Source organism: Corvus moneduloides, chromosome 2 (assembly GCF_009650955.1).
Source record: "Corvus moneduloides isolate bCorMon1 chromosome 2, bCorMon1.pri, whole genome shotgun sequence".
NCBI lineage: Eukaryota > Metazoa > Chordata > Aves > Passeriformes > Corvidae > Corvus > Corvus moneduloides.
In genome coordinates this window covers 89,444,448-89,458,044 of record NC_045477.1, presented here as the reverse complement: position 1 = coordinate 89,458,044, position 13,597 = coordinate 89,444,448, and positions in this window count along the sequence as shown.

Here is a 13,597-nt window from a genome sequence, read left to right as displayed (position 1 = left end):
TCACTATTTTAGGGTCTCCAGAGCTGGACACAGTACTACAGGTGGTATCTCACAAGAGCAGAGCAGATGGGCAGGATCACCCCCTTGCCTTGCTGGCCACAGCTTTTGATGCAGCCCAGGACTCAGTTGGCATTCTGGGCTGTGAGTGCACATTGCTGGCTCATGTTGAGCTTCTTGTCCACCAACAACCCCAAACCTTTCTCCTCAGGGCTGTTCTCAGTCCACTCTCTGCCCAGTATGCATTTGCACTTGGGATTGCATACACAGGACCTTGCATTTATTAAACCTCATGAGGTTTACACAAGCCCACCTCTCAAGCCTGTTCAAGTCCTTCTGGATGGCATCCCATCCCTCCATCATGTCTGAAGGTCTATGTTGCTGGGGTTGCACTCAATTCCACTGTCCTTGTTACCAATAAAGATGTTCAAGAGCATCGTACTCAATATCAAGTCCTGAGGAACACCACTGGTCAGCTCTCTTCACTTGGACATCTAGCCATTGACAGCAGCTCTTTGAGGATGACCATCCATTTGAGATAACATCTTTACCGACAGAGTGCCTCATCTGTCAAATATATGTCCCTCCAGTTTAGAGACAAGAATGTTATGCTGGACAGTGTCAAAAGCTTTGCACAAGTCCAGGCAGATGTCACCAGTTGGTGTTCACTTATCCACCAACATTGTAACCCTGTCATAGGCCACCAAATTTACCAGGCACTCTTTGCATGTAATGAAGCCATGTTGGCTGTCACGATTACCACCTTATTTTCGGTTTGCCTTAGCATAGAACTCGATGGAGGATCTGCTCCATGATCTCGCCAGGCACTGATGTGAAACTTACTGGCCTGTAGTTACCCAGGTCTTCCTTCCTTCCCTTTTAAAAATGGGGGTTATATTTCCCCTTTAACCAATCATAGGGACTTCACCAGACTTCCATGACTTATCAAATACGATGGATAACAGCTTAGTCATTTCCTCAGCCAGTTCCCTCAGGACCCACAGAAGCATTTCATCAGGTCCCGTGAACTTGTGAAACTTCTAGTTCCTTAGATGGTCTCAGACCAGATATTCTCCTACAGCAGGTTGTTCTTCATTCTTCCAGTCCCTGCCTTTGCCTTCTGCAACTGGTGGTGTGGCTGGAACACTTGTTAGCAAAGACTAAAGCAAAAAAGTCCTTGATTACCTCCGTTTTCTCCATACCCCAGGGAGCCAGGTCCCCCATTTCCTTCCAGAAAGGGCCAACATTTTTTCTTGTTCTCCTTTTATTACGAGTGCAAATACAGAAGACTTTCTTGTTGCCTCTGACATTCCTGGCCAGATTTAATCCAGAACTTTAGCATTCCTGGATGCTTGGGCAATATCTCAGTTTCGCACAGGACACCTGTCCTTGCTTCCACCCCCTTCCTTTTTGTGTTTGAGTTTGTCCAGGAGCTCCTTATTCATCCACATAAGCCAGTTTTTGTCTGACTACATCTTTGTTGGAATGCATCGCTCCTGATCTTGGAGGAGGTGATCCTTGAATATTAGCCAGCTTTCTTGGGCCCTTCTCTCCAGGGCTTTATCCCACAACACTCTACCAAAAACCTCTCTGAAGAGACCAAAGCCTGCTCTTCTGAAGTCCAGGTTACTGAGCGTGTTATGCACCATCCTGGCTTCCCTAAGGATCTTGAACTCCACCATTTCATGGTCACTGCAGCCAAGGTTGCCCTTAAAGTTCGCATTCCCCACCAGCACCTCATTGTTAGTGAGAACAAGGTCCAGCATAGCACCTCTTCTCATTGTCTCCTCTATCACTTAGAGAAGGAAGTTATCAGCAACACAGTCTGTGAAACTTCTGGATTGCTTATGCCTTGTTGTGTCGTCCCTCCTACAGATACTGGGGTCATTCAAGTCCCCCACATGGGTCAGAGCTTGTGAATGTGAGGCTGCTCCCACCTGTCTTTAGAGGACCTCATCTGTCATCTTCTTGGTTTGGTGGCATGTAGCAGACCCCCAGTACAATGTCAACTGTCGCTGCCCTCCTATTAATCCTGACCCATAAGGGTCTGGTCTGTTCCCCATCTGTCCGCAGGCAGATCTCCATGCTCTCCAGCTGGCCACTGACATAGAGGGTGACACTCTCTTCTCATCTCCCCTGCCTGTCCTTCCTAAGGAGCCTGTATCCTTCCATTTCAACTCTTCACTCACAGGAGCCATCCCACCATGTCTCTGTGATGCCAGTAAGATCACAGTCCTGCAGGCATGCACATGTCTATAACTCCTCTTGTTTATACCCCTGTTGTTTATTCCCCATGCTATTTGCATAGGGGCATTGAAATTGGGATCCTGATGAATCTGACTTAGTGCCTGGAGCAGCTGGAATTCCTTCATGCTGCAGAGGAATGGTGTATCTCAGGATTATTACGAGGTATGAAGGCTTCTGCAGTCAGCAATCCTGTGGCATCCAGAATTACTGCCGTCACATTTCATCTTTGTTGGCACTGTGGAGGTCAGATGTGCTGGTGACCTCTTTTTCTGTGTTTAATGGCTCCACTGTTCATGGTTTTCATCCAACAGAATCACATTGATTGGAATTGGATGAAGTAAGATTGCACACAGAAGTCTGCACATAGCCTCTATTTGTATAAATTTGCATTTACATTATATTTGCATCTGGGGAGAGCCCACATACTATATTTTTCACAGTGCAGCTGCAACGTCTTTGAAGCCTGGGTGCAGTGGTTGAACATGTGTTATTCAGCGCCAGACTAGTTCAGCTCTTTTAAAATCATCAGGAATTGAGTAGCAGATTAATTAAATATTGTAGTGTTTATTTGTAATTCTAGCACTTCCTCTTCTTCTTGTTGAGCCATCATTTTATATTAGGATTGAAATCCTAATTTTAGTTGCATTTATGGGCAAAGCACTAATTTGAGAAAACCGATTTTAGCAGTCTAAATATGACTGGCCAAAAGGGTGTCAGAATACTTAGGTAAAAGTAGAAGATGATAAACCACACGAGTGTATGATGAGTATTTCAAGAGCTAGAAGAGACTGTTAGGTAAGAACATAACAAGGTACCACTTCTTTGGTGATGGAAAGAGAAAACCACTGAAAGGCAGATGAAATATAACCAATAGCAACACAAAAAAAGGCAGTATGCTAAAGCAAGCTGTACACACATTTAAAGCATGTGCTGAATGATTCTACCAAACTAAAAGATGAGAAGAGCAGGTCTGCAAAAATAATTGTTTTGTGCAAATGAGTGTTAGGAGGATTCAGGTAGTCACAACAGGGAGCTGCTACAGCTTTTACTCTACCCTTAATCATCAGAAGATTTAGTCTAAATGTCTCTGAAAACTTAGGTCAGAAAATCTCTTAATCTTAGGTTGGTGTTTTCACAAAAACATGCAAATGTCATTCTTGGTATCACTGGAAACTAATCAAGTAGAAGACGCACTATTAGGGAACAAAGATTTTAATAGATAATCCCAAAGATTGTCTTCTCAGATAGAAACGGGCAAAAAGATTTCCATTATATACTTTCCACATCACTATTTTTTTGCAAATAGGAGCAACCAATTGGAGAAACATTATATTTCTTGTCTCTAATAAATAAGATTAATTGAGAAAATTAATTAAAATGTAATACTGTCTGGGAGATATCTTCAAACTTTACCAAGGGCTTTCTGAAAGTGATTATCTATGAGGAAGCAACGGTCTTTAACTCAGTAAAGGCTCTTGATTTTTGTTAATTTCAAGTGAACACTCTTCATTCTAGTTTGTGTCAACTATTAAACATAAAAAACCACCATATTCTCAGTTGCAAGCCAGTCTGAGAAACACAGGAATCTTTACCATATTAGACTCACTGAAAACAAATTCAGAAGTCAACAAAATGCTAATAGACCAAAGGCTGGTGTAAAGGAAGAATAGCTTGCAATTCTGAAATTATTTGAACATATTAATCTGCCATTGTAGCTACTTATCTGCATCTTCATATATTGGTATTATGTACACCCTCAGATCACTCATTACTACTGCACATTGCCTGGCATGATGCAGGCTGGTCACAACCTCCTGAGATGGGACAGTGCCTGCCTACTTAGTGCTGCTTGACTTCCTCCTCTTATTCCTGGCAGCCTTCCAACCCTGCAGGAATCTGTGACCCAGGGAGCATCAGGAGTGGTGGGGTCTTTGTATCTCAGATCATTCTGTGTGATTGACTCCCATAATTTCATTTGATAACTCATTAAAGAACTGCAAGCTAGTACCTTCGGTACTTTGCTGTAACCCTTGGTTTAACCATGTATTATCTGGAGGGTCACTGTTGGAACCTGAGTTCTGAGGATTTCAGTCTTTCAGCGCTGACAGACAATGATCCTCAGAAGTACACTGCATTTGACCTGAAGCCTTGGGAAAGGCTTCCCAAATTGTGTGATAACACTGAGGTTGTTGCTATGTAATTAAAAGTTATATCACTGAGTGGAATATCTAGAGATGTAGGAAACTTAGGTTTATGGGATATACGTAACAATATGGAGGATTTGGGGTATGGATTTGTTCTTCTTCTTTTCTTCTTCCTTCTTCACAAATTCTTCTGGGTGTTCTGGTATTGGGTCAAAAAACCCACAATGTGGATCATGAATAGTTAGTTATTGGATTATAAGTAAAAACAAATTAGTTGGCATTCCATAATTGGGTAATTTGGACCTTAAAAGACCTTGGAAGTTAGAACTTGGAGCCATTTTCACCTTGTTAACTTGGAGGCATGCTCTGTGCTGCTGTGTTACAGATAAGATATAAAAAACAACTAAGTCTGAAGAAAAACTCCCTGTCTCCTGCATTTTAATTTGAACTCTGAGTAAAAGAACTCACGAAGCAAAGGCAAAGAAAAGAAACTATAAAAGAGAAAATTAATAAGTCACTTCCATTTCACTCTTGAATTTTGCTCCTGCTGGCTTACTTGAAGGCTGTATAGTTCTTACACTGGAATTGTTTCCCATACCCCCGACCCACGCCAGTGAATATTTTATAGACCTGCACCATATATCTCGTCAGTTGTGTTTCAGGCCGAGCAGTCTGTATGTATTTAAGTTATTGTGTACACAGCAGCTCTCCTGAAGCTTTGATCATGTTTTATGTGTACTGATTTTCACCTGCTATTTTATCATCTATGCCATGTCATTAGAGTCTTCTGCCACTCTTTATTATCTTTTTATCTAGCTTTACCCTTAACTTTTTCACCCTGAACAGCTTCTTTCACTGATTACTTCCTTAAGTTTGAATCCTGAGCAATTATTCCCCTTTCTCTTTATCGATATGAGGGCACTTGTTTTATGACAACTTTAAGAGCTTTTGGTGAGAAATCTGGTCAAAATGCTTTTATAAAATCTAGCACATACAACAATCAGACCTTTGTCCATCTTCTTCCTTTTCAGCATAATGTAGTTACTCTGTCAAATAGTACTGGCCTATACAAAATCTATGTGATTCTTCCCAAGTAATTAGTACACATAATTTCTTCCTTATATAGACTTACTGATCAGTATTTCATTGCACCTAACTGGAATTCCATCCAGAAGTGGTCCCACAGTGGCCTGGTACTGTAATACAGAAGGAATTGTACACTTCAGGTTGTGCATCAGTTCAAATGTTTAACATTTTGAGAGCTCTCGGATGAACACCACGAAGAGTTTGCAATTTTTTTAAATTTGTTTCCTGATACCTTGACATTTTATTCTGAGTTAGAGCCTTCACTGTGTTTCCCAGAGACTCCTGGTGTGGAAACCTTTCATGAGTTCCTCTCAAATTAAAAACTCAATTTTTTTTAGTACCGCACCTATACCAGTGAAATAATGCACAGCATGGGTTCTGGTTGTTGTGGTCACTGTTTTACAAGGAACACACAACAACTATTATAGGTATGAGACACAGGAACTCCACAAAGCTGGGTTTGCAGATCAGCAATAATTTTTCTATGTCCCCTGGCCACCTGATGCTTTTTAAGGTGAATCTCTGCACAGCTCTAGTAGAATCTAACTACTTTGGTTTACATACTATCATATACATCATAACACTCGCCCCTTCAGCCATATCATTATCTTCTTATCTTTGACTGATACATGAAAACTTGGGATATGTTCCTAATGTTTAAAATTGTTTCCAACTTCAGTACAAAGGCGAGTGTTAATCAACCTCGGTATTAACTTCTTTAAACTTTCTCTGGAATAAGAAACTATATATACCTCTAAATAGCAATCAGATAGTAACTGTCCAGATGATAGCGAACATCACAGTGGCCTCAAAACTTGTTGGGGAACAACTGGTCTAGCAACCCATTATCAAGATTGGACTTCATAGCTTCCTTTCTGTTTTACTCACTTAAATACAATTTAAAAGTCAGATGCTTCCTTATACTTGTGCAGCTAAGATGTAAATTTTGTTGTAAAGGAACTGTGGCTTAAAAGGACAGAGCAACAGCAAATTGACATTTTCTACCTCTCTTTCTGCAGAAAACTGTCCAAGTGCTACTATAAAATTGAATTATGAAAGCTTCTAATAGCTACTAATAACTTCATAATGTTTTTTCTTGCAGCAAAAATACTTCTAAAAGCACCCTGACTAGCAGTCCTTTCTTGTTGCTATCATTGTTATAATAATAATTGTGTTTTCTTTCTAACCAATGGAGGAGATTGAACTACTTAGTTTTATTTCTACTCCTAAATATTCTGACTCAGTGTGGCATGGAACATGACTCTTAGCAATGATACCATTTACAGGCAATGGTTATAATAACAAGACAAGCAGTGCTTAATGCCAATTGAGGTCCTTAATTAAAAACATTTTAAATCCTAGGACAATCTGTTCATTAAACATTGAAACATTGCAGTAAAACTGCTCAAAATTAATGCCTTTTATTCCAATGGTACCTGGAATCATTGCTCTTCTAAAAAAAAAAAAAAAAAAAAAAAAAAAAAAAAAAGCATGTTTATTTTAGAGCCTGTGGTAATCCTAACTGCTGAATCTACATTTTGGTTTAGCTGATAGCCGCATCACTACTAAGCCTCTGTTGCAGAATGGCACAAGAAAGAAATTACATGACTGTAATTAGCATCTGGGAGATTTGCCTCCAAGGCATCAAACATCACCCAGAAGGATTAACAGCACCTCCTTGCCACCTAAAGCAAGCCCAAGAGTAGGAACATCTTCTGCATGTGGCCCTTTTTGCCTTTTTGACTGAAGAATAAGGAACAGCATCTCAGTAAGTGTCTGCTGATGCGGGCTGTAGCTGCTTTGGAGATTCATAAGCAACCAGTGAGATGGAGCTTCACTTTGGTGGCAGATCATGGCAGGGGTAACATAGTTGAGAGGTTACCTGAAGCAGCTCTAGTGTGGATTTCTGTCAGGTCCTGGTGCACCACTCTATCTGCTGAAAACTAGGAACTGTTATGCAACATTTGGTAGCTGAAGAGCATCTTCTGTGGAAGCTGAAGGCATTCCAGCTGCTACTCTGTCCATCTGTGCTAGCACATGCTCCAGCTCACATGACAGGGAAGAAGCTGGTCTTTGGCAAAGCATTTCCACTTCTCTCATTATCGCAGAGGTATCTGTCCCATCTGTCTTCTGCTTCAGACAACTGTAATTTGAGAATAGCACACTGGCACTGAGGACTGAGAGCTGTGATTGCATAAGTACTAGAATCAAGCCTGAAATGAAAGTCTAGTTAAATTAAGAAATGTTTGCATTCAGAAAGGTCTGCCTCAGGCTGTTACTTTTTCTCCATCATTTTCCACCAGAAATCTTTCCTAGATAAGTACTTGCAGTTCACATTTAAGATACATCTTAACCTTTCAGGTAAATGCTAGGTGATCTTCTTTACCTATGATTGCTAATTCTTTTTAAAAAGTCAGGAAGAAACCATCAGATGTGTTTAAATTAACATCTGTGCAGCGCCAGATGTCATTCATCCAGGTTGGTACAGCAGAATGAAGGTTTTTTCCTTTGCTGGTATTATTCACAAAGATGGCACATCTTGTATTTAGAGCACTCTGCTCTTGTGACAGCAATGCAATATAAATTTACCTGAGTCCCGTCATTCTGTTCTCAGTTCAAGTATTTCTTTCAAGGACTGTGAGTCTTGGGCAGTTTCAGCTGAAGTCTTGGCGGGAAAAATATTACAGAAAGAAAGCTCCACTTTCATTTTGAGTGGTGCACCAGGACCTGACAAAAGCCTATCCTAGAGCAGCTTTTGTTTCTTTAAAATTATTTTCAGCTAAAATATAAGTTCATACAAGAGTTTAAGTATTGCTTATATAGCTTTCTATGGCCATCACAGTATTGATAGTTTTGGTAAACTTTTCATTCATAACCACCTTGAGCCAGATTCAGTAAAATACTTTGATGTCCTAAAGTTACTGAGGGCAAAATCTTCAGCTAAATTCTAAATCCTGGAATAGGTCAGAAATTTTTGCTCCACTGCAGAGCTTGGGCCTGCAGGGCAGTGGTGTCATTCCAAACCCAGAGCTGAAAACCCACTCCTCAATGTTCCTGAGCTGAATGTGCAGGTGTTGTTTACCCCACCTCCACAGTTATGCACCTCTTAAAGCAGTAAAGTTCGAAATCCCCAGTCCATGGAATAATTCACATCACTCCCTTGCACCATCAAACAGGAATTTGATGGAGGAGCCCCTCTGACGCCACCTATTGGTAGCTGGCCATTGTGCGTGTAAAAATAACAGCAGAATTAGGAATTCTGGGAGTTCCTGTAAGTAAACAAAAAAGATCTGTGTCCAGTGGTTATGGCATACAGCAACGGAAAGAGGAGGAAAAGTCTTATCTCTACCTTCTGGGCTTGCTTATATCCCTGGTTGCATTCATTCCATTATTAAAAACTACGTAAGTTCAGTGGCAGCATAGGAAAGAACCAGAGAATATTTCTATACTAAACTAGAACACCCTCCTTTCCAAACAAATATTGCAATTTTCCTAGGGTTTTTTCAGTGGTGGATCTGCGACAAAACTACTGAAATATGTGCTCATCAAAGCATGTTGTAACATTTATAAACCCTGGGAGAGAGGGCAAGCTGATTAGCATCTGTATTTGGTGGTGAACTTCCAAGAAGAAAACATTAATTGACTTCTGAGATTGTAATGTAGATTTATGCTCACTTCTTTTTAGGCTAAAATATTTACCCAGTTAAATGATGTACCCGGCTGTGGTACATCATGTTTTGGAACTCAGTGAATGGCTATCTCCCCCAAATTCTTGCTTTGGGATTTATGAGTGATTATTTGCAGTGTTCATTTGATGGTTTTAACTAATCTGAGGATTTAGTGTTACTGTTAGTGGTTCTGATAAATATTTACATTATTTCATTTTGACCATAATTTGATATCTGTACTTATTAAGTCTTAAGTGATTGGGAAGTACTTGTAGAAGGCTTAAGTATTGTGTTCTCTTTGAATTGATTCCTGCTTATTTATTACTTCTAATAAAATTCATGAAAAGCATATTCAGTCACTTTTTCTCCAATATGTGGTTTTTAGATGTGTCATTGAGACGGAACCAATTACTTTCCTTTACCTGTGTCTCACTCTGGGTGATTTAATAAGATGAACAGGAGGGAATTATCCAGCATGAATGAGTGAATGCACACTGGTTCTAAGAGCTTGGTAACTGCAGACATGGCTTGGTAAAAGCAGAGGTATCATTAATTTCAATTGTAATCAGAGTGCCCTTTTCCAGTATGATTTCCTGTCACAGAATGGCCAATAAAAAAGAAGTTTCAGTGCACAAGAAAGTTTTTGGCAGATGATCTTAATTCAAATCAGATTAAAAACAACTTTTTAAAAAAATTTCCTATGAAACAGAAATTCCCCAGAGCCAGCAACGGCTCTGTGAAAATGACATTCTTGTCAGTTTGCCTAAAAATAGCTGTAACTTTGATTTATGAGAGCAGTTGCAGGGGGTTTCAGTATTCTCCTGCCCGCAGCAGATCTGTTGGTGGGATGCCAAGACACTGACCCTGATGCTTAGAGGATCTATAGCTCTGGGATAGGCAGGAACCTGTTTTGGCTCCATGGGACTATGCTGAGTCTGAGATGCTTTGAATGAAGTACTTCAGGCCTACTGAGCTAGTGGTTCCAAGCAGTTTTTCTCTTCACAAAGTGTCTGAAACTCCTGAAGACACTTACAGGTTTCTAAAATGTCCTAATATGTCTTGCAATCAACTGAAACAGTGCAGTTTTTAATAACTCTCAGTTGCATATCTCACCCCTGGGCTGAACTGATTACACTGCAGTCTAGCCTTCATTTTGAAAATTAAGTTTCAAAATGTGCCCTAAATACTTCAAATGCTTTCAAACACCTTTTTTTTTTTTTTCCAGCTGAGCCTGCAAAGACACTGAAACAGCTCCAAGTTACCCTTCTGATCTCTCTTTTGGAGGATTAACTGGAAAAGGTGGAAGTTCACCAAATCACATGTTCAATGGACCACATCACCATTACAGCAGAGAATTTTCTGCAGTAATAGAAAATACCTGCAGAGCCAGCACGTTCCTCAGCTCCCAGCTGTCGTCATACTTTAACAGGGAGGAAAACCCAAGCCACCAACTACTGCCTCCCATGTGAAGTGTCAGCATGTACAGTACTTTGAGGTACAACCTATCCAAGGTCTATAGCAGTGGAAACTACTATTTGCTTCTTACTGCAGCCTGCAGCTTTCTGCATCAGGAGAAGATGGAGAATATGGAGAAAATCCAAGTCTTCAAAATAGAAAATTTTGTCTTCCAGAACAATAACATGCATAGGGAGGATCAGAGATGGCAGCCAAATGGAGGTGTTGAGGGAGCACTTCTATTCAGAAAAGATCAGCACTGGTACTCCTGTCAGACAGGTTTCAAGAAAAAAAAAAATGGCTGTAGGTGGGACTTAGACTGAAATTCAGACCCCTAGATTTAGGTTTCTGCCATGTCAGCCTGTAGTGTCTGGGTCCCCACAAACTGTGCGAGAGTGAACATGCATAACAAACATCAGCCTACAGCATATGAACCAGGATCGTACAGCTGATGAAACATAGAAAACTAGGGCCATATAATATACCTTACAGCATCTGAAAAATCTGTGTGCATGGGTGGTGGTGAAGGGATGGAACCTTTGGGACAACAACTGGAGACCCACTGGGATTTCCCATAGTTCCTAAAAAGATGCTAGTTGACTCTCTAATAGTTTTGCAGATGATTTATACCCTGGCTGTTTAAGCAATCATGATAGCTAACAGACAGCTTGAGTTGTTTACCTGCATTTGGTACTCTGGGATGAGCACCTGAGAGAGCTGAAAGGCAGGTAGGACACAGGATGGATGAGCGTCACACACATCCTAGAACATTAGCTGGACATAAGGCAGAATGCCTCAGAACTGTCCAGAATGGCTCTGGACATCTAAAAGTGAGCAACAAATTTCAGCTTAGAAGTAAATCACACTTCAATGAAGTACAGAGATCTGTTCACCTCACTAAATTTGGAGTCACATCTGCTAAACTGAACAGCTCTCCATATGCATTACCTCTATCCCCACTGTCTGCAGAGATTAAAGATCTTACTCAAAAGGTGAACGTTGTAAGCTCACCTACATTTTTAGGTGTCTGGAGCTGGGATGTAATATGACACTTAACACATTTTATTTTAAAAAATGCTGGCTATGTGTTAGATGCCAGTGAGACTGTGGATACCAACAGGATTGTGGATCACAGTTGAAAAAAAATAAAAATCCCTGGAATTTCTACAGACAGTGTGTATATTCCCAGACAGGGCTGTTTTATTCAAGCACACCCAATACCCCTGTTTTGCATGAGTCCTGAATACCTGGCACCTGGAGATTAGATGCTGCAATGCATCACGTACCCATGGTGGATCTGAATGTCTCTGTATTTAGGACCTTAAGCAGCTTTGTAATGTCTTCTGTGATGGATTCAAAAGAAATAGACAAATTATAAGACTGAGCTTCATTTGTCCCAAATTGTGTAAACCACAGATGCTTCATATTTAATAAAAAGGTACCACTTGATGTTGACTTCCTGTGGTCCTTTTTATTAAGTGTTACTTTACAATGCACCCTGTGAGAGAATAATAATAAGCTCTGGCACACATGCTGCACAGAACCCATTAAAACATCATCTGTCCTTGCCCTGTGAAGATGGGCCCCCAAGGAGGTGGTATGAACATTGAGTTTTCAGAAAATAAAAAGGAAAATTACTTGCCAAAGAGCAAATATAAATTTCATAAGTCACATGCACCACTGTGGTACTTTGGAGAAAACATTGCAAAATTTGCTGATAATTGAAGCAATCTGGCTGCTGCTTGTCAAACTGAACATTCAAATGCCTATTTGAATCCTCTCTGATTTCATAAATTTGTATCCAAAGGTGTCCTCCCTCATTTTTGACCAGAAACTTCAGAGTCATCTCAAGAAATTTAGTCTACAGCACATCAAATATCACCTGTTAGTGACTCTGAACCAGCTTGGGAGAACAGTGAAAGTCTACATTTCTTCCTATAAATAATTTTCTGAATAACTCTGGGAAAATAGTCCTCCTCATCATCATGTGCTCTGTCCATGGCTACAGGGAACTGTGCTTGGCTGCAAAGCACCTTGAGAGCTGCAGGTTCAGCTCCAGGATTTGCAAGTGTTCTTAGACTACTCTAACAGAAGCAATGGGACCAGAGTCACAACAGAGATAGCACAAAAGCTAGATACAGCATCAAACAGGTAAAAAAGGTGCAGGGCTTTGAACAGTGATTTTGGTCTGCTTCATTCCACATCAACAACTACCACTAAAAACCTGGAAAAGTCCTATTGGTAGCAGAGGAAAGGAAGAACATGAAAATGGTTAAGGCTTTGATGATACAAGGTATTAAGTTCAGCTTTTACTTTAATGCTATCCTTAATCCTTTTCCTTTTTAGTTAGAAGATTTATAAGAAAGGCTCTTGTGTGACTGTATTTGAAAAGACTAATTTCTTACTTTCTGGGGCTAAAAATAATTGAGAGAGGGTAGAGCTCGTTGCTGCTGCTAAAACTGCTTGTGTTGGAGCCAAGCAAGATCAACACATAGCATAAAAGAGAAGAGCAAAGCCACAGCTTTTGTCTCCAGTGCTGCCTGTTGTTTGCACGCTGCTGGAGGCAGCTGTGCTGGGGGCACTCCTCAGTCACCGTGTCGGTGCCATCCCGGTACCAACAGCCCTTGCTGGCACTGCCACTCTCCCTAATCCACCTCAATGCACCTGATCCTCATGGCACCATTGCCTGTGCCACATCACTCTGCAGGACTGTGTTGCCTGAGTGCAGATTGCTCTGGTAGCACTGAAGGAAGTTAGAGACTGGCACTAGCTTGCTGCATTTTGAAGGATGTTATTGTAAGGCTTGATGGTGTTGTGTGCAAAGACCCCAGAATGGGTTCTGAATGAGCTTCTTCCAGGACTTGGAGGCAAAAGCACCACTTGATTGAGTTCAGTTTATCAGTCTGTTAATTAATTCAGATAAGGCTAATTAGCACAGCACTACAGCACCATGGCCATGCTCCTTGCAGGGCCAATAAGAATTTATGAAACTCACAGTTC